General features: G+C 39.3%; 1 protein-coding gene and 1 pseudogene across 1 annotated transcript in view; both read right to left on the bottom strand.

The window, feature by feature from the left end:
• Positions 1–25788, bottom strand: part of COLEC12 (collectin subfamily member 12) — a 187238-nt gene that overhangs the window by 97180 nt on the left and 64270 nt on the right. The gene's annotated exons all lie outside the window — the stretch shown is intronic.
• Positions 20436–25788, bottom strand: part of LOC113912984 — a 51874-nt pseudogene continuing 46521 nt past the window's right edge.

Below are 25788 nucleotides of genomic sequence, written 5' to 3'. Positions count from 1 at the left end.
AAGTTGGACTGAAGAAAAATAAATAAGAAATGATAATCAACAGCACTAGTTCCTGGTCAGGCTACTGATTTTCACTGTCCTCAAATGAGTTATTATCATGCTAGTAGATGTGGGTAAAAGATTTGTAGGGTGGAGAGATGACTTTTTAAAACTCTTTCTAGATTCTCCAGTTCCTTTTTTTTTCTTAAAAAAAACAAAAGGTCCAACAGACCAAGTTTCAAAACTAACATGTTACATGTATTGACCCACAAAAAATTAGTTTGAGAATTGTTTCATTGAAAAGCAAAAGCAAACTGAAAATAACAAAGACAAGCCAGGAACATCTAGGGAAGTACTCATCATATGCTGGTTATTGTAGGTGATTCAAACATTAAACAGAACTGGGTTTCATGAGATTATCTGATGTGGAGGGAAAGAAGAAAAGAAAGACGAGTAAGGTCAGAGGTTGAAAAGAGATGTAATGAGAGAGTCACTGTCATAGTATCTTTGAGTTACAGTCTTTCTCTAACTGCTCTCCCAACATTTCACTTAAGTATCTTGTTACTATATCCTACAAGAATTTCACAAGTCATTTAAAGTGGCTTCTGTGCCTCCTCTCTGGTAGGGAATCTCTTCTGTTAGGAGCAGGGAGATAACTGCAAATTTCCATCCACATGATGAGGCTTTGAGACTCTTCCATGCCCTGCTGTGCATACTTTTCTTGAATGTGTCCTGGGCAAATACCAGTTCTAGAGAAGACTGAAGTCCTTAGTCAGAGGGTAGATCTTCTGATCTACCAGAGTAATAGGTCTCTTAAAGTTTTTTAAATAATAATAATAATAAATAATAATAATAAAACTAAAGTTAGAAAACTCATCCTGCCCTACATTCTGAACAGCACAAGATAAAGTTTGGTAAATTAACTGAGGAATTATAGAAAAAGAATGGAGGAAAAGGATTTTCCAGGTAGAGGTTCCAGCATGTGCAAAGTCATGGATGTGTAGGAAAGCATGCCCAGTTTAAAGAACTGCAGTAACTAAGAATAGTTCATTACTTTTACATATATTTGTTGAGCACCTGGGCCAGTCACTGTTTGAAGGGTTATAGTGGTGACCAACAGACAAGGACCCTTCTCCATGAACTTGCCTCTGATATGGAGATGGAGTATGGGGGTGGGGAAGAGATGCACAATAAACAAATAAAGTAACATGAAAATATCAAAGAGTACTACACAGAGACTCAAAGGGACCACTTTTAGATTGGGTCCTTCAGAAGTCAGGAGGTGAACAGGTCATCTAGACAGAAAATAAGGAAACATCACTTTTTTTTTTAAATCTTTAAATTTTTTATTGTTATGTTAATCACCATACATTACATCATTAGTTTTTGATGTAGTGTTCCATGATTCATTGTTTGTGCATAACACCCAGTGCTCCACGCAGAACATGCCCTCTTTAATACCCATCACCAGGTTAACCCATCCCCCCCACCCCCCTCCCCTCTAGAACCCTCAGTTTGTTTTTCAGAGTCCATCGTCTCTCATGGTTCGTTTCTACCTCCGATTTACTCCCCTTCATTCTTCCCCTCCTGCTATCTTCTTCTTTTTTTTTTTTCTTAACATATATTGCATTATTTGTTTCAGAGGTACAGATCTGTGATTCAACAGTCTTGCACAATTCACAGCGCTCACCATAGCACATACCCTCCCCAATGTCTATCACCCAGCCACCCCATCCCTCCCACCCCCCCCACCACTCCAGCAACCCTCAGTTTAAGGAAACATCATTCTTAATAACATGTTAGACCAGAAGGACTTAACAGATATACACAAAACATTCCCTCTGAAAGCAACAGAACACACGCTCTTCTCAAGTGCACATGGAACACCCACCAGGATAGATCATATCTTAGGCCATAAAGCAAGTGTTAATAAATTTAAGAAGAACTGAAATAATATTAAGCATCTTTTCTGACCACAATGGCATGAAATTAGAAATTAATTACAAAAAAATGGAAAATTCACAAATACGTGAAGATTAAACAATGTGCTACTGAACAACCAAAGGGCTGAAGAAAAAATTTAAAAAAATACCTTGAGACAAATAAAAATGGAAATACAACATACCAAAATTTATGAGATACAGTAAAAGCAGTTCTAAGAGGGATATTCATAGCAATGAATGCTACCTCAAAAAACAAGTAAAATCTCAAATAAACAACCTAGCTTTATATCTCAAGGAACTAGATAAAGAAAAACAAAGTACAAAGTTGGTAGAATAAAGGAAATAACAAAGATCAGAGCATAAATAAATAGAAATAGAGACTTAAAGATAATAGAAAAGACCAATGAAACTAAGAGCTGGTTCTTCAAGAAGATAAAATTGACAAAACTTTAGCTAGACTCACCAAGAAAAAAAGAGAGAGGACTCAAATAAGTGAAATCAGAAATGAAGAAGACATTACAACTGCTACCACAGTATTACAGAGGATTGTAAGAGACTACTATGAATGATTATATACCAACAAATCTGACAATCTAGAAGAAATGACTAAATTCCTAGAAACATACAACTTGCCATGAAGAAACAGAAAATCTGAACAGATTGAATACTAGTAAGGAAATTGAGTCAGTAATCAAAATCATCCCAATGAAAAAAGTCCAGGACCAGATAGCTTCACTATTGAATTCTACCAAACATCCAAAGAAGAATTAACATCAAGCCTTCTTCAACTCTTCCAAAAAATAGAGGAGGAGAGAATACTTCCAAATTTATTTTATAAGGCCAGCATTACCCTGATACCAAAACCAGACAAGTAGGGTACACACACACACAAAAAATTACACATCAATATCCCTAGTGAACATAAATGTAAAAATCTTCAGTAAAATATTAGCAAACTGAATTCAACAATATATCAAAAGGATCATACACCATGATTAAGTAAGATTTATTCCAGGGATGCACGATGGATGGTTCAACATCCACAAAAATCAATCACTGTGATACACCAAATAATAAAATGAAGGATAAAAATCCTATGATCATCTCAATAGATGCAGAAAAGCATTTGACAAAATTCAACAATAAAAAACTCAACAGTAAGGATAGAGGGAACGTGCCTCAGTATAATAAAGGCCACATATGACAAGCCCACAGCTAACATTATACTCAATGGTAAAATGCTGAAAGCTTTTCCTCTAAGATCAGGAATAAGACAAGGATGTCCACTCTGACCAATTTATTCAACGTATCCAAGCCAGGGCAATTAGGCAAGAAGAGGAAATAAAAGGCACCTAAATTGGAAAGGAAGAAGAAAGCTGTCATTATTTGCAGATGACATGATATTATATATAGAAGACACTAAAAACTCCACCAAAAAAGTGTTAGAACTAATGAATAAATTCAATAAAGTTGCAGGATACAAAGTCAATATAAAAAAATCTGTTCCATTTCTGTACAGTAATAACAAACTATTAGAAAAAAATTAAGAAAATGATCCCATTTATAATGGCATCAAAATGAATAAAATATTTAGGAATAAATTTAACCAAGGAGATAAAAGAGTTGTACACCAAAAATTGTAAGACATTAATGAAAGAAATTAATGGACATAAATAGAAAAATATTCTATGTTCATGGATCCAAAGAATATTGTTAAAATGTCCATACTATAAATAAGTAAATACATACATACATACATACATCTTAGTCCATCCTACCCAAAGCAATCTACAGAGTCAGTGCAATCTCCCATCAAAATTCCAATGGCACTTTTCACAGAAATAGAACAAACAATACTAAAATTTGTGTGGATCCACAAAAGACCCAAATAGCCAAAGCAATCTTGAGAAAGAACAACAAAGCTGGAAGCATCATGCTCCCTGATTTCAAACTATATTATGAAGCCACAGTAATCAAAACAGTATGGTACTGACATAAAACAGACACAAAGATCAATACACTAGAACAGAGAGACCAGAAATAAACCTGCACATGTGGTCAGTTATGACAAAGGAACCAAGAATATACAATTGGAAATGGACAGTCTCTTCAATAAATAATTGGGATGATGATTGGGCAAACTGAACAGCCATACGCAAAAGAATGAAACTGGACCAGTATCTGACATCATACACAAAAATTAACTCAAAATAGTTTAAAAACTTGAATGTAAGGGCGCCTGGGTGGCTCAGTTGGTTAAGTGACTGCCTTCGGCTCAGGTCGTGATCCTGGAGTCCCGGGATCAAGTCCCACATCAGGCTCCCTGCTCAGCAGGGAGTCTGCTTCTCCCTCTGACCCTCTTCCCTCTCATGCTCTCTATCTCTCATTCTCTCTCTCTCAAATAAATAAATAATCTTAAAAAAAAACTTGAATGTAAGATCTGACACCATAAAATCCTAGAAGAAAACATAGGTATAAGGTCCTTGACATAGGTCATGATTTTTTTAATCTGGCACCAAAACCAAAAGTAAACAAGTAGGACTACATCAAACTAAAAGCCTTTGCACAGTGAAGGAAACCATCAATAAAATAAAAAAGCAACCTATGGAATGGGAGAAAGTATTTGTAAATCATATGTTTGATAAGGGGTTAAAATATATAAAGAACTCCTATAACTCAGTAACAAAAAAGAAACCCCACAAAAAATCTGATTTAAAAATAGGCAAAGAATCTATATATTTTCCCAAAGAAGATACACAGATGGCCAGCAGATATCATGAAGAAAGTATAAATCAAAACTGCAATAAGATAAAACACCTCACACCTATTACAATGGCTATTATCAGAAAGACAAGAAATAACAAGTGTTGACGAGGGTGTGGAGAAAAGGGACCCTTATACACTGTTGTTGGGAATGTAAACTGGTGCAGCCACTATGGAAAACAGTATGGGGGTTCCTCAAAAAATTAAAAGTAGAATTACCATATGATCCAGCAATTCTATTTCTGGGTAGTGTGTGTGCATGCATACACACACACATACATTATTCTTCAGCTATAAAAAAGAATGAAACCTTGTCATTTGCAACAACATGGATGGACCTTGAGGGCATTATGCTAAGTATAATAAGTCAGAGAAAGATAAATACCATATGATCTCACTTACTTATGGAAGCTAAAAAAACAAAAAACAAAAAAAAAATCAAGCTCACAGAATCAGAGAATAGACTGGTAATTGTCAGAGGCAGGGAGTGGAGGTGGGAGAAATGGGTCAAATGTGTCAAAAGGTACAAAATTCTAGTTATAAAATAAATACATCATGGGCATGTAATGTACAGCACAGTGACTATAGTTAACACTACTGTATCACATATTTGAAAGTTGTTAAGAGAGTAAATCTTAAAAGTTCTCATCACAAGAAAAAATGTAACTGCATAAGGTGATGGATGTAAACTACTTCATTTGTGGTGATCATTTCCCAATGTATAAAAATATCAAATCATTAAGTTGTACATCTGTAACTAATATAATGTCATATGTCAATTACACTTTTTAAAAAACCCTGAAATAATAATTTATTTTTTAAAGATTTTATTTATTTATTTGAGAGAGAGCCAGAGCAAGGGGAGAGGCAGAGGGAGAATGAGAAGCAGACTCCCTGCTGAGCAGGGAACCCTATGTGGGGCTTGATCCCAGGACCCTGGGATCATGACCTGAGCCGAAAGCAGATGCCTAACCGACTGAGCCACCCAGGTGCCCCAATAATAATAACTTAAAAAGGAGTCAGGAGGTTATTATTAAGCTGAGGTCTGAATGACAAGAAGCTAGTCATACCAAGATCACTGGGAAGAAGGAATAGCTACTGTAAAGATCCCAATGCAAGTAGAAGCTTGAGAGAAAGAGAGTCACTGTAGCAGTAGGGAAGGAATGTGGAACTAGAAAATGTGTCCTGTAGGTAGAGCCAACAGTTAGAAATATTGCTTACACCTAAATGGAAAAATGGAAGTGTTAATTAATGTTGTTTCAGCTGATCAAATAATGAAATAATTTATTTCCTAGTCTCTACAACTATAGATGTAGGGACCATATTGGATCCACCCAAATATTCACCAACATATGTTTGAACCTGGGTTCCAAACTCCCCCGTGTCTTCTGCCTCCCCTACCCTAGAACATGGCCACAGCTGAACCATGTTTCCAAGGCCATTGACAACATGTCTGTCTAACTGATGTGAGCAGAGACTTGTCTTGCCCTTCCTTCTGGCCAGTAGATCATGGTGGGAAATGGACATGGTAGAGGGGCTAAGATGGTGGAGCCAAGTTCATTATTATCAGCATCAGAAGCATGATTAACAGAGAAATTTCACTCCTAAGGCCTGTTGCTGTCAGCAAATTCCAAGAAACACTGGTCATTACTATAGCAACTGATTTCACATGCATCAGGAGAAATCATAACAGTATTAGCTTTTCCTGGAAACAGTCAAAGTCGAAACTGCCTGCAATTAGAGTGTTCCCCATTTCCTTTAATGATGCTGGCGCTGCCCCCGATCTTGGTGCCTTTCTCTAACCGCTGTGGATTTTTCAGTCCTCTGGGGCCTCCATTTTTGTCCCTGAAGAGGCTGGTCCTGCTCTTTACAATTAAGCCATTTGTATACTGTTCTAAGCCTCCCATGGTGTATGGGTGTGGGGGAGTGAGGATCCAAGAAGCAGAAATGACAGGATTCAGAATTTAAAGTTCTGGGCTTGAGTACCAGCTCTACCCATCAGCCATGTGACCCATAAGCAGTTTACTTAACCTCTCTGTACTTCTGTTTCCTCATCTGAAAAATGGTGCTATTAACAATACCTTTCATGAGATCAGCATATGGAATAAAGAAGACTGGAAGTGTGAAAATACTGTGTAAGTGTAAGAGCTGTGCAAACAACAAGTATTTGCCTGAAGCAAAAGATCTTTTCTTCATTTCAGGAAATTAACATCCAAAATAATGAAATTTATTAAAAGTCCTTATTATAGCCTTTGGCTTACTTCTACCTATATTAAGGAATTCAAAGAAGCCATCAGTGAAACGTATACAGCTAACCTAATTATGGTCCTTCCTCTGCCACCATGACGCCATGTGATGTCGGACACATAGCCATTCAGAGCTTCTGCTTCCTCACCTACAGAATGAAGATAATAATACCCAAGGACAGATACAGGGATGAGATTACATATCTTAAAATTCTCTGGAAAATATCCACCAAGTGCAAAGATATAATATATCCTAATACACATTGCATATATCTTCATGTATCTTAGGAGATTACCAAATCATCAAAATTTTTTCCATCAAAGGTCAACAATCTTCATAGAGAAAGAACTCTGAAATGAGCTACAGTTGAATATCTACCTTTTTAAGGCATGTACAGAGGGAGATTAAAAATAATCTTTTTGTAGATATACAAAATGCCACGTGGTAGACTAAAGATAACCACAGATTGCTTACTACTCCTCCAACTGACAGGTGAAGTCTCTGTCCTCTCTGCTGGAATCTGCAGGGTTGGGTGTGGGTATCCCTGTGAAAAATTAACCAACTTAACCAATATGGCAAAAAGAAGGCCGTACCATGGCAATTTCCAGGCTAAGCCTTAGACTCACACTTTCTGACTCCTGAAGACTTTTTCTTAGAGCCCTGCACTACCATGTAGGAAGGCTATCCTGAGGCTGCCGTTCTGTGAGGAAGCTCACGCTAGCCACTTGGGAGAGACCATATGAAGAGAGACAGCTGCCTGGGTGCCCCAAGTCTTGGAGTTGCCAGCCATTCCTGTCATCCCTGCTGAAATCTGAGGATGGTGCTGCAGAGGCAAGCTGTACTGAATCCTGGACCCACAGATCAGAGATATAAGAATAATAAATTGCTTTATGCCACTAGGTTTTGGAGTGGTTTGTTTCACAGCAAATTATAACTGGAAAATCATCCAAACACGAAATGATAAAATACTTGATGGTAATTTATGAGTGTGTGTGTCACTAAAATGAAATTTCAGCCCCACAGTTGCTTCAGTCCTAGGACAGGAAAACATTTTCCTATGGCTAGCTGCCAGTGAAAGTCTGAGAAATTATGGCAAACTGGAATGATTCCTCAGTATTTCCAAGTACACTGAAAAGGGAAAAGCCTCATTAAGTTTTGTAAAACAACAAAATCTATATAGGCTAAATCTCTTCTGCAGAAATCCAAAAGAAAAAAAAGAAGTCTGAAAGTCCAATAAAAGCCCTCAAAAAGTTTTTGGGTGACGGGAAGAGGGTTCTGGATTGCCCACCAAGGTCGAGGTTAAACTTTATATCGGACAGGAGGTTAGGACTGTATAATACTGTACCATTCATTCAAAATCATGTAGACCCCTACAGGCAAATCACTTTAGAACATATTTGGCAAATAATCGTGGAACTCCACAAAAGGTAACTAAGAAAGATTCAGACAAATACGCTAAACTCGTTTGTATTGTATATATTTTTTATTTTTTATACATTATGATGTTTTGACATTTCAAAAACCCTTTCTAGTTGAAGAGAGACTGTCCCTCCTGGGGCCAGTCAATTCTTGGAGATAGCAAAGGGCCCAGCTGGGAGCATGCCTTTGATATGCAAACCAACCCAAATCCAGAGCCAGACCGCCTCAACCTCCCCTTCACCCAGGACACAATAACCCTCTGCCGTAACCATCCCACGGCCAGGTACCAGACAACTAGAGACCTGCCGTAACCATCCCACGGCCAGGTACCAGACAACTAGAGACCTGCCGTAACCATCCCACGGCCAGGTACCAGACAACTAGAGACCTGCCGTAACCATCCCACGGCCAGGTACCGGACAACTAGAGACCTGCCGTAACCATCCCACGGCCAGGTACCAGACAACTAGAGACCTGCCGTAACCATCCCACGGCCAGGTACCAGACAACTAGAGACCTGCCGTAACCATCCCACGGCCAGGTACCAGACAACTAGAGACCTGCCGTAACCATCCCACGGCCAGGTACCAGACAACTAGAGACCTGCCGTAACCATCCCACGGCCAGGTACCAGACAACTAGAGACCTGCCGTAACCATCCCACGGCCAGGTACCGGACAACTAGAGACCTGCCGTAACCATCCCACGGCCAGGTACCAGACAACTAGAGACCTGCCGTAACCATCCCACGGCCAGGTACCAGACAACTAGAGACCTGCCGTAACCATCCCACGGCCAGGTACCAGACAACTAGAGACCTGCCGTAACCATCCCACGGCCAGGTACCGGACAACTAGAGACCTGCCGTAACCATCCCACGGCCAGGTACCAGACAACTAGAGACCTGCCGTAACCATCCCACGGCCAGGTACCAGACAACTAGAGACCATCTCCATCATCTAAACCCCATTCCAACGAGCCAATTCTATTTATCCTGTCTTTCCTTTCCCTCAGACACCCAAATAAAGGCTGTGGCCTTATTTTCCCATGCCATAACCAACACGGACATTCTTAGAACATCATCAAAGGGTTACGTGTTCAAAGACTTGGTTGAGGTCAAGTGTACCTGGGGGGAATTTGGGACGGGTGAGGTTACCCTAGTTTAATGATCATCGAATTACAGAGAAGTTTTTCTCTGAACCAAGACCTACAACCTTCTGACCAGTCAGTGAGACCTGGTCTGGGAATGCAGATGGGTCAGCACAGCTCCCATTATAGTTCGAAAACCACCCCAGGAACCATAACAGTAAGAGACGGTACATCATGCCACCTTCCTTACAAAGGAGAACAGCTGAGAGACAGAACAGAAACTTAGCTGCATAACTCTGAAGTTCAGTTTCTCATGTCGTCTAGCAGAAAAAAAGCTACATGGCTTTCCAAGTACCTACCTCAATTGGTTCCTATAAATGAAATATCTAAATGGTTACATAGTTTTAAAAAAGTGTACACAGGGGCACCTGGGTGGCTCAGTTGGTTGAGCATCTGATTCTTGATTTCGGGTCAGGTCATGATCTCAGGGTCATGAGGTCGAACCCAGCATGGGGCTCTGCACTCTGTGGGGAGCCTACTTGAGATTCTCTCTCTCTCTCTCTCTCCCTTCTGCCCACCCCCATCCCGGATCATGCTCTCTAAAATAAAATAAAATAAAATAAAATAAAAATAAAAATAAATAAAATAAAATATAAAATAAAATAATAAAATAAAATAAAATAAAAAAAATAAAATAAAATAAAAAAGTGTATACAGCTTTGAGTTGTTCAGGGCTGCCTATCTTCTCTGAAAATGAAGCCTGTCTCTATTGCTGAGTTATGAAAACTACATATTAAGGTTATAAGGATATACTTTACTAGAAATACAAGATAAAATTGAACCCTCTTGCCTGGTGATATAAGCCAAATATGTTTTATTAATAACCCACGTTAGGGCGCCTGGGTGGCTCAGTCATTAAGCGTCTGCCTTCCGCTCAGGTCATGATCCTGGGGTCCTGGGATTGAGCCCCGCATCGGGCTCCCTGCTTGGTGGGGAGCCTGCTTCTCCCTCTCCCACTCCTCCTGCTTGTGTTCCCTCTCTCACTGTGTCTCTCTGTCAAAAAATAAATAAAATCTTAAAAAAAAAAAATAACCCACGTCAGTAGACAGCAAATGGCAAAAAAGCGTATAAACGTATGTCTCAGTTCTACCACGACTGTTCTACTATTTTTCTCTACTATCACCAGAAATCAGATTTCATATCTTCTAAATGTCCAAAAACAGTGCTTTCCTTTTTTTATAGTGTATACAAATTAACTGAGGTCTTCTATTCTTTTTACAGATCCTCTATGTTCGCCATTGTTCATCTTCTGCCAGTAGATTGATGAAGCAGGAGGCAAACATGGACAAACAGGAGGCAAACCCAAAGGAATGTAGGAGAAATTTGGAGGTGTAATTAAAAGAATTATATGTCTGCCTTTTCGTGCCTTTAATTTAGGAAGTCAGTGGCTTAAATCACATAGTTCACAGCATGAGTAATGCACAGAACGTCTGTGCGGTAGCCACATTTAAAAGGACTCTCTGCCACCCAGACTGAAGTTGAGTGGCTCTTTCTTCACTTGATCAAAATACTCAAGTGATTCCAACAACTGACTACTGATGGTAATCTTATCTAGACATTCCTGCCATTGGGATCTTTCCAAAGATCCAAAACCAAAACCAGCTTCTTCAAATGGAAGCCAAGCTGCCATTCAAGCATTTTTAAATATTACCAACTCACTTCCTAAGATGAGGGGGCAAGAAAGGGTTTCATTCATTTGGGTCATGCCAGCTGGATTGAGGTTAAAAGTTCTCACTCATCATGCCGGTTCTAGACATCAAGCTCCAGGACAGGCCAAATGACTGTGGCTGAGCCCCTGGATTATTGTCTCTTTTCCCCGTATGGTCTCGCTAGTTCTTTTGTTGATCCAGAAAACCAGCTGTTGTGTGGTTTGTATACTCACATGGCTGTGAGTATAAAGGCTTTTCAGACCATCAGGCCTGTCCAGCCCTTCAGGTTAGCAGGTCACTGGGGTTTTCTTGCCAGGCCATTGGCCTTTGTGCAGGCAGCAGATAAATCCATAGGAACACCTACGATTAGGTGTGATACTATGTTACTCTACAAAATACTATGATGTTTGCTAACAGCGAGTAGCTAATTTGGGGCCATTTTGTTTTTAAAATTGGAAAATATATTTATCAACGGCAACCCAAAACTATTCCTTTATTTCTGACGGCGTCCTCCTGTGATAGACCCTGGTGATGTCCTTTTTCCTAAGTCTTCAATTCAATTTATCATCATTCCACTCCCTAACTCTCTCAAAGTCAAATGTTTGAGTATAACTTTCATACCACTCGACTCGCTGATTCACTTATGTGTGTGTTTAACACTGACTTAATGTTTGCTAAGTGCCAGACCATGTGTTAAGAATGCAGATATACAAATGCATACTCATTATAAGAATCCAAAAAATGAGAAATATATACGGTAAAATGTGAAAACGCCCTTTATCTTTCTCGAATTTACTCCCTCTTTAGAGATAACTACTGTTAACTATATTTTCCATATCTTCAAAAAAATCCATAGATACGTACATACATATGCATACACAGTCTATGCATCACATGCTAAGCATGTACCCATGCAAGTATTGGGGTATACGTGTGTTCATGCACAATTTTAGATATGGTATTCATGAGCTTAAAAAGTATATATTATTAAAAATGATAATAAATGTTCTTTTTAAATTCCCACTCTGATCTTTTTGTTTATACAAATTTCTCAGAGTTTGCAGAAAGAAGACACCACTGGACTCATAGCCAACAAGCCCAGAGGCTTTTGCTCTGTAAATATTCTTCTCACTCATTGATTCAAAAAATATTTATTGTGCCTAGACCATCTTCCAAACACTGTGCCAACTAGTACAAAAATGAAGATGTAGCCTTTTCCTCAAGTCCAGAACACACAGAATTAAAATGAACATATGTACTGTTTTTCCAAATAAAGTTCTTATTTTTTAAGAAAATAACCTCAAAAATCCTCCTTTTGGTTATAAACAGTTGTTATTTAATTGTACCAACTGCCAGGTATTATAATGATAGTTGTTCAAATATTAGCCTTCCCAGGTAACAAGACACGGCAACTGATTAGTAGTGCATGTCTCCCCAGAAGAGCCTTAAGAAGTAACATTTCAGGTAACTGGAGAAACTTTGGGCAGATTTCATATTATACTGGTCACACATGCATAGGGCTGGCCTGATAGTAAGGATAGTTTAGGAGTACTCCGTTTTTTCCTTGTTTATAATTGAGGTTGGCCCACTCGGAATGTGCTGATGTAGTCCTTGATTCAGGGACTGGGAAAGAAGTGACCTAGAGACCCATCTCTCCACCCCAGGAGACAATGATGCAGGTTGAGAGGGCCAAAGAGTTCATTTGATTTCTTGCTCCTCTTTCCAGTTGGGAAGGAAAAGAAAGTGATTTTGGAATGTGCTACAGATGGACTTTTATAGCTGCCACTAAACTTAAGTTTTAAGAACAACATCTTCTAGTGAGAGAAAAAATTACACAACAAATGTCCCTGATCATTTTTCTATGTAGAGTGAAAGCCCAGTTATAAATTACATCAAGTACTTAAATCATGGCATGACCTGCCAGTGACCTTTTGCCTTCTCAGTCCAGCCAGCCTGCGGACTGCCCCCCAACCACTGTAACCATGGCAGCTGTATTACAGGGGGGATGGAGGGTGCAGTGGGACTTACGTAACCCACAGGCCCGTCTCTGTCCCGGCCCTCCGCTCACATTAACACGAAGCAGTATATAATTTAGAAAGGGGGAAATGCGATCATAGCTTTTGCCCCCACACTGCTATGAAATTCCAGGCTTTTATGTGCAGGAAGCTCCGTGTTGATCTTGGCATCCCCACGGGTTAAAAATCTTGTTTAAATGTTGCAGCCTTAGAATAGTCTTTGAGGTTTTTCTATGTTGTTTTATAAAAGGCTTCTGCCTGATTATTTACAGATGCCGTCTCTGAGAAAGCTGAAAATAGTCTCACTACAAATACTGAAATTTGGACTCAGGCTTCCCTTACTATTTTATGGTGAACAGTTCAATAGCACTTGAGCCCCAAGACTGGACTGCTCAACTGGCTTTTAAATGGGGTTTCTGTCAGTGTCTCTGCCATTAAGTTTTCTGCTGACTTGACCTCAGCCTGTCAAAGGAGTCATCCATCAATGCACTCATCCGACAAATATTTGCAGAGCCCTACTACGTGTCAGGTCTTGTGTCAGCGGCTGGGGACACAAGGATGAAAACCAGGGCTCTGGCTTTGAGGAGCTCAGTCTAAGGAGAGGAAGTAAGTATGAGAAATACTGTCACAAATGCTGGGGTCCCCTCACAGGGCACAGGGAAGGGCAGGTAAGCAGGGAGGCCTACTCAGTTACTCAATCTCTCTCCCATCTTCACCTGGCTCTGTTAGTCATAATAAACAAGGTAGGATCAGGTGTGGTGTCCTTCTCAGTTTTTCCCTTCTTCAGATCTGAATCAAGCCTCTGCCTCTGGGAGGACATGATCTGTAATATTTCAGACTAAGAGAGACCCATTCTTGTTCTTCAAAATCTCTAGAGAAGAACTTAGTAGAACCTTCATAAATGTGTCCACAGCATTCATGAGCTTAGGCAGACAGCTCTTCAGTCTCCATAACCCAAACCCTTGAGCTGTCACTGAAGTTACTCTCTTCTGCACCAGGCGTGGTGGAAAGCCTGGTATCTGTACATACTTAAGAGTCATGCCATGACCTGCTCCTTTCCAGGCTAAGCAATCCTGGCCCCTCTCACCCAGGTCTCACTCACCTCCTCTCAATGCTTTCAGTGTCAGGTCCTGGACTCACTCCAAACCTTCCTTATCCCTTCTCAATTACAAAACCCAAAACTGGGCCAGGAAAGGAGTGTGCTGGGTCAAAGACTTTCCTTCCCAGTTCCTGCAAATTCCTGAGAGACTCTACAGGCTGGTTAAATGAATCTCTTTTTACAGAATAACCAGGGGAGACTCTGGGATGACAGCAGTGGGGGAAGAGATTGAGGAGAGTAAAATACCATCCTTACAGGTTTAATTAGGGAAACATGGCCCCCATGGTCATCGACATTACCACTCCCGGCACCATGAACTTCTCTCTGGAGCCATCAGGACATGTGGGTGAATATTGGAGAAGTGCTTTTGGATCAACAGTAGTGCCATAAGTCACTGTTAATGAGTTAAAGACTTCATGTAATTTACAACTTGCAGTAATAATTACCTGGTGAGTTTAAGAACTCACCACTCCATCTTTTATTCTATAGTCTCTTCTTAAAAATGAACTTAAGCTGAGAGCAATGATATAATCACATCCCATCCTGACATAGCATTTTTTATTTTCCAAAGTATTTTCCCACATAGAACCTCATCTAATTCTCACAATAACCTTGTGCTGTGCGTCTTAAATGCACTAACTTACAACTAAGGATAGAGAGGCACAGAGGTGTTATGTGGCTTGCTCAAGATTACACAGGAAGTATCAGAGGTGGGACTGAAAATGCAGGTTGGTATCACCGATCTCTTTCATATTCTAACTACTATTTGCAAAATATGCCATAGGTTATATGGCAAGTTTTCATATCCATTATCTTGCTGGTCCTCAAAATATTCCTAGGATGCAAATAAGGAACTAGCAATAATAAAAACGGTGCAGAAAATAATTGCAAAAAAGTTTGAAATGGATCTGAATGATTAATGGGTGATATCAGTGGAAAACTAGGCCTTGCCTATGCAGTCTTCCAGGTTACCTGAGCCTATGAGGTCTTTGCACGTTTTGTGGTCTTTGGGCTACTTTACAACTTGTAAGTTGTAGATGACTGAGAGGAATGTAAATCATTCTTGCCCATGCACATGAAATTTGTCCACTGGAAGTGCAGTTGATTTCCCTCTCTCTGTGAAAGAAGCCAATTTTGCATCTAACTAACCCAATCCTAATTGCCTACATATGCATCTGCCCTTTGGATTCTCCTTTGAACTGATTGTAACATTACAGATTCTCTCATTAATGAATGAGTTAAATAAATCCTTGACACATGTTCATTTGACATTTGTATAAGAGTCATGATTTTCCCTTTTAAAATAATCATCCTTTAACAACAGCTAACATTTCTTGAGCACTTATTAGAAGCCCTTACTAAGGGCTTTATATACATTTAATTCTCACAACCATCACAAGGCAGGCACTCATTATCTCTGTTTCCTAGATGAGAAGACAGAGGTTTAGAGAGATTTGATAAACAGATTTATCAAGGTCCCACAGTCCGTAGAGAGGGAATCCCTTCTCTCTGAGGCCATCGCTGTTGATTTTTCCTTGGGGTCTGCAATATCTGGAACTAAGTAATTAGGGCAACCAGGTCCCTGACAGAGGTGGGCACATGAGGTCCTCTGAAGAAGTTGTGGGTGGCAGTCTGCAGTTCATGCATTGCCCTCTCATTTTAGATGTTGATCAACACCCTGCTGATAGTCAATTTGGGGTGTACTCGATGTTATCTGTCTCCCACACAGCATGAGTTGAGGGAAGAGAGTATCCTGGATACAGCACTGGCCCTATAGTTAAAAGAGGTGTATTCTTGCCCTAGCTCAGTTACTGAAAAACAGTGTTATCCTAGACAAGACACTTAACTTTTCTGGTTAGTCTAAAGGGAGGAAGATCAGATGGACAGATGGGTAAGAAGGACAAATTCAGCTATGCCCACAATGCTAACAAAAACAGTGTACACAGAGCAACATATATGGGTCCCTGCCCTTTCAGTCATTAAATGTGGGCCTCAGGGGAGGCGGAAATCCTCATTTAAAAACTGATAAAGCGGTGCCTGGGTGGCTCAGTTGGTTGGGCGACTGCCTTTGGCTCAGGTCATGATCCTGGAGTCCCGGGATCGAGTCCCACATCGGGCTCCCTGCTCAATGGGGAGTCTGCTTCACCCTCTGACCGTCTCCCTTCTCATGCTCTTTCTCACTCTCTCTCTCTAAAATAAATAAATAAAAAAAATCTTTAAAAAAAAACTGATAAAGCAGCAAGAATTGCAGGTCATCCAGTACACACAGGTGGAAGAGTTCTACATCTTGCCCCTGGGGACAGAGCTGTCCTTGGGTGATCCCCACAGTCTGAGCCCTTTAAAACCTTCTTCAGAAGATCCCTGGGGAGTGACTCAGGGATGCAGTGCTCTTGGGAGAAAAGTGAAATTCTACGTCTGGACTAAAAAGACTGAGGCTTATCTATGTAACCACTAACCTCTAGAGGAAAAAGACTTTTTCTTATTCACCTTTAATCTGCCCAGTGATTGGCACAGCTCATAACCAACCCTCAAATGTACACTGAACATAATTGACGATAAGTCCATTAATTAGTTAAATAATTAATGCAACAAACATTTATTGGGCATCTATCATATCCTTGGCATTATCCCAAATGAAGGAGAGGCCAAGCCCATCCCACCACATTCATGGGCAGGTGGGACGTCCTCCCTGGATTCCACTCTCCTCTCTGTCTTTGGGGAGGCATTCTTTACCCCCTTCAAAGCTGTCATTGGTGTTAAATTGTCATCTTTTAAAAATGCACAATTCTGGGCACCTGGGTGGCTCAGTCAGTTAAGTGTCTGCCTTCGGCTCAGGTCATGATCCCAGGGTCCTGGCATCGAGTCCCACATCGGGCTCCCTGCTCTGCGGGGAGTCTGCTTCTCCCTCTGCCTCTGCCTCCCTCTTTCTGTCTCTCATGAATAAATAAATAAAATCTTTTTTAAAAAATGGACAATTCTATACAAACTGTTATTTCCCCTCATGGAGGTCCTACTTAATGACATTTCCCCAATAAATATTGACTAAATGTCTGCCACAGGTTATGTCTTGTTCTATGTGCTGGATTAAAACAGAGAAAGTCTTTGCTCCTGTAGAGTTTATGTTCAATTTAAGATGAGACAGAGTGATGAGGAGACAGATGAAACTAAAAGAACCTTTCAAAAACACAACCAAATTGTAAAGAGAAGTAAAATTGTCTCTTTTTGCAGATGCAATGATACCATATATAGGAAACCCTAAAGACTACACCAAAAAATGGTTAGAACTAATCAACAGATTTAGAAGTTGCAGGATACAAAATCAATATAAAAAGATCACTTCATTTCTATGCATTAACAATGAACTATCAGGAAAAAAAAATTAAGAAAACAATCCCACTTAAAACTGCATCAAAAAGAATAAAACAACCTAGGAATAAATCTAACCAAGGAAGTGAAAGAGCTGAATACTGAAAATTATAAGACATTAATGAAAAACTGAAGATAACACCAATAAATGGAAAGATATTCTGTGTTCATAGATTGAAAGAATGTTAAAATGTCCATACTACCCAAAGCAATCTACAGAGTCAATGCAATCCCCATCAAAGTTCCAATGGCATTTTCACAGAAACAGAGCAAGCAATACTAAAATCTGTATGGAACCACAAAAGACCCTGAATAGCCAAAGCAATCTTGAGAAAGAACAAAGCTGGAGGCATCATGCTCCTTGATTTCACACTATGTTATGAAGCCATAGTAATCAAAATTGTATGGTATTGGCATAAAAACAGCCACACTGATCAGTGTAACTCAATAAAGAGCCTAAAAATAGACCCACGATTATATGGTCAATTTATGATAAAGGAGCCTCTTGGCTCCTTCCATACACAAATGGAAAAGAATAGCGTCTTCAATAAATGGCATTGGGAAAACCTGGATAGCCACATGCAAAAGAATGAAACTGAACCCCTATCTTATACCATTTGCAAACATATACTCAAATTGGATTAAAGACTTCAACATAAGACCTGAAACCATAAGACCCCTAGAAGAAAACTTAGGGTGTAAACTCATTGACATTGGTCTTAGCAATGATTTTTTTGGATTTGACACCAAAAGCAAAGGCAAGAAAAGTAAAAATGAGTAAGTGGAACTACATCAAACTAAAAAGCTTCTGCACAGCAAAGGAAATCATCAACAAAATGAAAAGGAAACTATGGAATGGGAGAAAAATATTTTTAATTGCGTTGTTTTTTTGCTATTGAGTTGGATGAGTTCCTTGTGTATTTTGGATCTTAGTCCCTTACCGGATATGTGGGTTGCAAACTTTACACCAGGAAACTTTAAAAAATTATTAGAAATCTTGTCTTGAATTTCAAAAATAAAATTATAAAAAACCTAAGCAATACAAATTTATACTTTTTATATCTCTCCAGATCAAGTTAAATGATGGCAAAAAAAGGTTGATTTTCATATGATTCTGTGGTATCTCTCATTTTCAGAGAATACAGAAATCAGATCTTCAAGCTACTCAGTGGGTAATTGACCAAATGGTCAGAACACATGCCATAATTGCTCAGCAATCTGTTATTATGGCTAAAAAAGTGATTGATTAGAAATTATATCCAATTGATATATAGAGACACATGTCTGTCGGAGCTCATTTAAAAGAAATTACTTTAAATAAAGTATTATTCCCCAATTGAATCAGTATTGCATTTAATTAGGTAACTAAAAACTATCTTTTTTTCAGACTTAAATTAAAAATTATAAGCCAATATAATTTGGGAGAATAGTAATTAAGACATTAAACTATATATAAATATAATGGCTTTCCATTAAGATTTCATTAACTTAATGTTTTTCTCCCTTTGGATTAAATTACATCAGGCCAAAATGAACTTGCCCCCAAGCAAATTTTCTAAGGAATGAATATAACATTTACTAGGAAACACAAACACAGTAAAGGAATTTTCTTAAAGATATTTTTTAACCAGATGGAAGGCTTTATTTTAAAAATGTAAAAGGTCATAAAAGCCCCCTTTTGGGGGACAATCATAATTTTTTTAACAGGCCAAAGTGAATATTCTTAACACACACGTGTGACTTTTAATTCTTTAAAATGCAGTGGGGAGTGATTTTTCCTTAACAGTAAGAAGGAAAATCCCTCTGAGATTGTGAAGCCATAGAATTTGAGACTAAAAATTTGCTCACATCAAGACGCTGTTAGTTAACCATCTGCTTTGTGTGTTTGTGTTTTCTTAATGAAAGCATTTAGTTTCCCCACTAGTAAGGATGCAGATTTCAAAGCAGTTAAACTATTGTTAGATCAATGTGTACCACACCAGACAACATCTATACTGGGCTGATTTGATAGTAAACAACACAAACAAAGATATTTTCTTATTCAATTCATTACCAACACAGGCTAGCAGAGAATCTGCACCAGAGTGAAAGGGAAGGTAGGGCTGTGTGGTGGCCAATGTTGATTTGAACGTCTAATTCCAGGCCTATGTGAATAATGAAATCTCAGTGAACAACCAAATTGGGAGAGGCCCTACAATCTATGGGAGATCCCCTACCACCCCATCTGTCTAATCTAGCACCCTTTACTTGCTATTTTTTTATTTTTTGGTGAGATGATTCTTTTAACTACACTCCATAGACAAGACATGCTTATAAATTTATAAAAAGTTATACATGTATAAATAAATTTATAAATTCATAAAGGTCTGTTTAAACAAGAAGTTTCACTCCGATAGGAGAATTATAAACTATGCAAATCTTTTATTTAAAATGATGTGAGGGGCGCCTGACTGGCTCAGTCGGTAGAGTATGCAACTCCTGATCTCAGGGTCGTGAGTTTAAGCCCCACACTGGGCGTAGGGCCTACTTAAAAAAAATGAAGTGATAAATTATAATTAATGTGTAAGTATAATAATGGCACTAAATTTAGATATGGAAATTCTCCTCAAAGTTGCTGAGTGTGAATACTATCAAACCTTTCCTCTCTGTTGATGCTTCTGGCTGAGAACGGAAGAAGCGATGGAGGCTTAAATTGAAAATTCTTTACATGGTTTCTGGTGACCATGTGTGGAGGGCAATGTCTTTTTCTCTAGAGTCTCAAGGTAAAACGTCTCTGATTTGAAATCAGAATTGATCTGCTGTTCTGCTAACCATGGCTCGAATACTGCCATAAAGGTTTGATGGAGGATTTCCCAGGATGAGGTTACAAATGGCAGTTCTTACCATCCTGATGTTTCACAAAGAGCCAAGATTGTGAAATTTCACATCAGTCAAAACTATCCGTGTCTGTGTCACATTCTCTCTGGTGATTCTGATTGTTCCTCCTTCTCCAGGGATTCTTCCTATTGCCCGGGACAGGTGGTCTCCCTTTATGGGCTTCACGTCTGTAATTTCAAAAGATTCTAGAAAGAGGTCCTCCAATGTAATGAGGGCAAGTGCATACTCCACTGGAAACCCAAGAAGAAAGGCTTTCCCAAAATCAGCTGCTTCTGTCAGAGCACGAACATCCGTGGTTTCTTTACAGGTCCTGATTTCTACATTCCTTGATTTTAAGGTACAGGGTACCTGAAGTCCCAAATGTTCTACAATGGGAGATGGGAGTAACTTTTTTCATCCAGTTCTCTTTTAATGGCATGTGGCTGTTAGTTGGAACAGGGATCTTCCTTATTTCTTCTTTCTGGCCCAGGAATCCACGGCCAGTGGGGGGTGGCAAAATGGGCTTTGCTGGCTGAGCCTCCACTGTGTCCATGCAGCCCACGTCCCCACATCCCCTGACCACAGACGGCTGCTCAGCCTGCCTTTGTCCCCACCCGCCGGCCGCCCCAGCTAGTGAGCTGGGTGAAGCCGTCCTAACTCTGCTTATTAATTATCCCTATTTTGAAAACTTGTATTTTTCCAGAGCTCTTTCCTAATTACCTATTTACTAATGAATGTATTATTTATAGCACATTTGAAAGATAAGGTTCCCTTTCACTTATATGTTGCATTTGAAACAGTGAATTGAAAATCTCTTAGGTTTTATTTGTAGAGGCAAAACTGCTAAGAATATGAGTATGAATGGACTAAGCTAAATTTATTAATCCAATCAAGTATATAAAAACTAGAAATTTAAATTTTTTAAATTTAAAACTTCTTTAAATTAAAAAAAATGTTTAAATAGTTGACTTTAAATTATTTTGAACCTACCTCCATATCACCATGAAAAACAATTATCAAACAGACACAAATCTAACTAAAGAATTGAATATTCTGAAAAAAAGGGAAAACTTTTACTGTATAGTCATTGTCATGTGAAAGAATGTTTTTAGGACCCAAAATGGAGAATGAGTAATAAACCTAGTGTTCCTGACAAAACAAATATGTTTTGTTAACCCAAAGGGCCAAAATTTTAAAAATATAGAATGATCCCATGATGATACCCTTCATCATCTTTGCTGTCCATTTTGTATATAAGTGGGTGGCAACACATAGGAACCATGATCAGATCATGTGGCCTCTAATAGCTGGTCAACACATTTTATCCTGACTGGCATACCCTGTAGGATTTGGATCGGGCACTTCCTACTTTGCAACTCATCTCATAACATACCGAAGATTCTTTAGGACAAGAATCATGCCTTATTCATGTTTATTTCTTGAGGCACTTTGGAGAGTGCCTGACACACAGTTGGTGTTCAATAAAATCATAATTGAATGAATGAATGACCCACGGAATGTGGAGGAGGGAGGAGAGAGCAAAGGGCCACTGAGATGTCTAGCTTGGGTAAATCGATGAAAGGGGGAACTCATGAGGAGGAGCACACGGGGAGCAAGCTAATGAGTCTGACTTTGGACGTGTTGAGTTTAACATCCTACTGCATATCTGGGTTGGAGATCGCCAGTAAGTAGTTGGGAAAACCAGGCCACAAAGTACCAGGGCTCCTTCTCTCACATTCATTGGTCCTTGGTCCTTCCAACAGAGGGGTATGCTAGAAAAGCAGCAGCAACAGCAGTAGTAGTGATGATGATGATGATGATGTTGATAATTGCTAATTGCTAACACTTACTTAACTGTTGCCATGTACTATGAGTTTATATATATGGTCTTATCTAACTATTACAGAAACCCAAGGAGGTAGACACCAGTACTGTCTAGGGAGGTTAAATAACTTACCTATGGTCGGTCACAAGCCTATACTCCTAGTCATTTTACTAAAATCCAAACCAAACCGAGAAACTTTGAAGAGTAGAAGAGTACTGCCATCCTTAACTCTAAACATGTATCTTCTTGATTTGTCCCTCTACCCTCAGGTCTGGAAATGTTTCCACAGTGAACCTGGACTTGACTATGTCCATTCACTAACCTAATTAATTTATTCATTCATTTACTAACAAATACTTATTCAGTTCCAGATATTGTGTTAAATATTACATTAAAGCCAGTACTAAAATTAAAATTAAATACTACATTGAAGCCAGTACTAAAATAATGTTATCACTGGCAATAAAAATAATAGCAAGAGTTTATAAAATACAACAAAAGAAGCAACAGAGTATGTGGACATTCCTACTACAAAGGGAGCGTGGTTTCAACTTCTCATCTGGCTACAAAACCTCATTTAGCTTGGCTGGGTCTCAGTGTCCTTAGAGGAAAGCTAAGGGGTAAAATTAGAGCCAGTTCTGCTATATTGCTACTTTGAAAGTACAAACTCTTTCCAAACCATTTGATATATTAGAAAACAATCTGAGCATTACATGAATTTCACTTTTTTGCTAATACCCAATTTCTTCTGTGACAAACACTAAGTGAATGCGGAAAACTTCATCCAGCTGAACTGAGCCATTCTGGAATACACAAAATGCGCACGTGCGTGCATACACATCACACACACACACACACACACTTTAAACACCTCCCAGCTACCTCAGTTCACCGTGTGTTGAGAGCCACACCCGTCCATATCTGGTGTTAGAACTTTCCATCTGATATCAGATAAATCTCCTTCCACCCCTTCACAAAACTCACAAGCTACAACCCTTCCAGTACCTATCTACTCAAGCAAATTCTTCAACAGAAAGTGCCATGTTTACTGTTGTATTTATATTTTTCTTAACATGTGTTTCTTTAACATGTATAAAACATGTGCTAACCTTTTTATAGAACCTTATCTTTTTTTAAAATATGTCAGTGGTAAGGTCTTTGAATGTTGTGACCCATGCCCCTTACCCCACTTTTCCCATTAGCCTGTGGTTTTTATGACATGATTTTGCACAGTGCAGGGGTTTTTAGAAAGGCAACATGTTGCATGATAGCAGAACTGACTGTACTCAGATCATGCTCAGATTTAATGTCCGCTGTCATTCCTAGATTGAATGTTTACTTCTGATAGTCCTTTAAACAAATATTAACATGCTGAATCACATCAATAGGAGGCTGAAAATAAAAAGTAGCATTTCTTTAAGTCTGAACTTGCTTTTTTTTTCCTATAAGGGGAAAAAGGACCAGGTCATATCATTTAAATGACCACATACTCACTGTCCATTTCGCTACTCCCTCAGGGAAAGCACCTACTTCCTTGTACTTGAAAATTCAGCATTTTAGAAAGGCTGTCCCTTATACAAACCATAACAGGCTCTTAATCATAGGAAATAAACCATGTGTTGCTGGAGGGGAGGGGGATGGGGAGATGGGGTAACTGAATAATGGACATTAAGGAGAACACATGATGTAATGAGCAGTGGGTGTTATATAAGACTGATGAATCACAGACCTCTACCTCAGAAACCAATAATACATTATATGTTCATTAGTTGAATTTAATTTTAAAAAAATGGAGATGAAAGAAAGAAAGGAAGGAAGGAAGGAAGGAAGGAAGGCAGGCAGGCAGGCAGGCAGGCAGGCAGGCAGGCTGTCCCTTGGTTTCCTGTATCAACCAAGGATGCTTGGGGCTTCGTTGAAGGTAGGACTGGTATGGGCTCAAGAAACCTAATATAGTTTGAAGGTTATTGGCGTGCTGCTCCCAGTTTTTTCTGAGACTCCTGTGGTAACTAAACAACTGGTTTCTTACAAGATTCTGGCATCCCCAGGAGGCCCTGAAGTCAGGTTATTGCTCAGCCCAGAAGCCAATCAGCTCTAGGAGTCACTACTTACAGAAGACAACAGAAGGCTTGAGAGGCCTGCTCTGATCATTCCCTCCTGAATCCAGGTCTGCCCTGTTTATTAAAAGGCTGGAGGAGAGATTTGCCTGTGGCAGGTGGTAATCTTCTAAACACAATTATGAGAGAAAGAGAAGAAGGAAGGAAGGATAAGTACCCTGCAAAACCTACCACAAAAATCAAACTCACACCCCAAGAGGGAGTCACAAACTATATGAGGCCATCATCATTATTACTAATAATATAACACTACTAACATATTGTCCATAGATCATTAAGCCCTTCTCATTGGCTAGGAAAAAGGAATAGGAATTGTTAGAATATATGCAAAACTGTGAAAGATTATGCCAACAACTGAAAAGTGGTTCAAAGCATTATATGAAAATGCAAGAAATAAAAGAAGATACACAGTGTTTAAAATTGCAGATATTTTAAAAGATATAAACCAATAACAGCTGATAATGACCCAGAAAGATACATGGGGTACATGGTATTTTCATGACAAATCTCCATAATTGGAGCTGTCTTGCTTTCATAATCAGCTTTGCACCAGATCTAGCTTGGTGTCTATGTTTCTATATTGTCTGAGCAGCCCCATCTGGCCCATTCTTCCTCCACAAGGCCTCTCCTGGCCACTCTTCCTCAGGACAGGTCTTTGTCACTGTCCTGATCAGCTCAGGCTGCCACCACCTCCTGCCAAGTGTGATGCAATGGATTGTCAAAATCAAACTCCTGTGTCAAATACCTTCTCTCTCATCACTTCCCTACTCAAACTGCCATCAAAATTATCTTCCCAAAGCTCCTATTTGAAGCTTACTCTCTTCTGCAATCACACAATGGCTACTTTTTCCTTACGGACACCTTCAGATGGGTTTTTAATGCTAACATCACCTTCACTGCACCCAACTGATCTGGTCTCAATCATTCTTTTCCTGCTTCACCTCCCATCCTGGCCATCCCCACATCTCCCACTTGAGCCCAAACACTTGCCATTCACAGAAGTGCCCTACATGGCCCCCTGCTCCAGGCCAGTGCTCACACCATCAGCTTAGCTTAGAACGTGAGTCCCCTCTTTTTGTCTCTTATCTCACTCACTTCCCTGATCCTGACTAGCAGCTTTTGGGTGTTTATTTAGTACTTATTCCTGATATTATAATTCCCTTCACTTATACTTCCCTAGTTGAATTCTGAGTTTCTTAAAGATTTTAGCACCTAGCAAACTCTTTTGCACATAATGAACACTCTATTAACATTCACTAAATGTAATTAAGCTGAATTTCTTTTTTTTTTTTTAAGATTTTTATTTATGTATTTATTTGACAGAGAGAGACAGAGCGAGAGAAGGAACACAAGCAGGGGGAGTG

This window comes from Zalophus californianus, chromosome 14 (genome assembly GCF_009762305.2).
Source record: "Zalophus californianus isolate mZalCal1 chromosome 14, mZalCal1.pri.v2, whole genome shotgun sequence".
NCBI classification, from domain to species: domain Eukaryota; kingdom Metazoa; phylum Chordata; class Mammalia; order Carnivora; family Otariidae; genus Zalophus; species Zalophus californianus.
The sequence above is the reverse complement of the archived record's forward strand: the minus strand, read 5'-3'. Positions and strand labels throughout refer to the sequence as shown.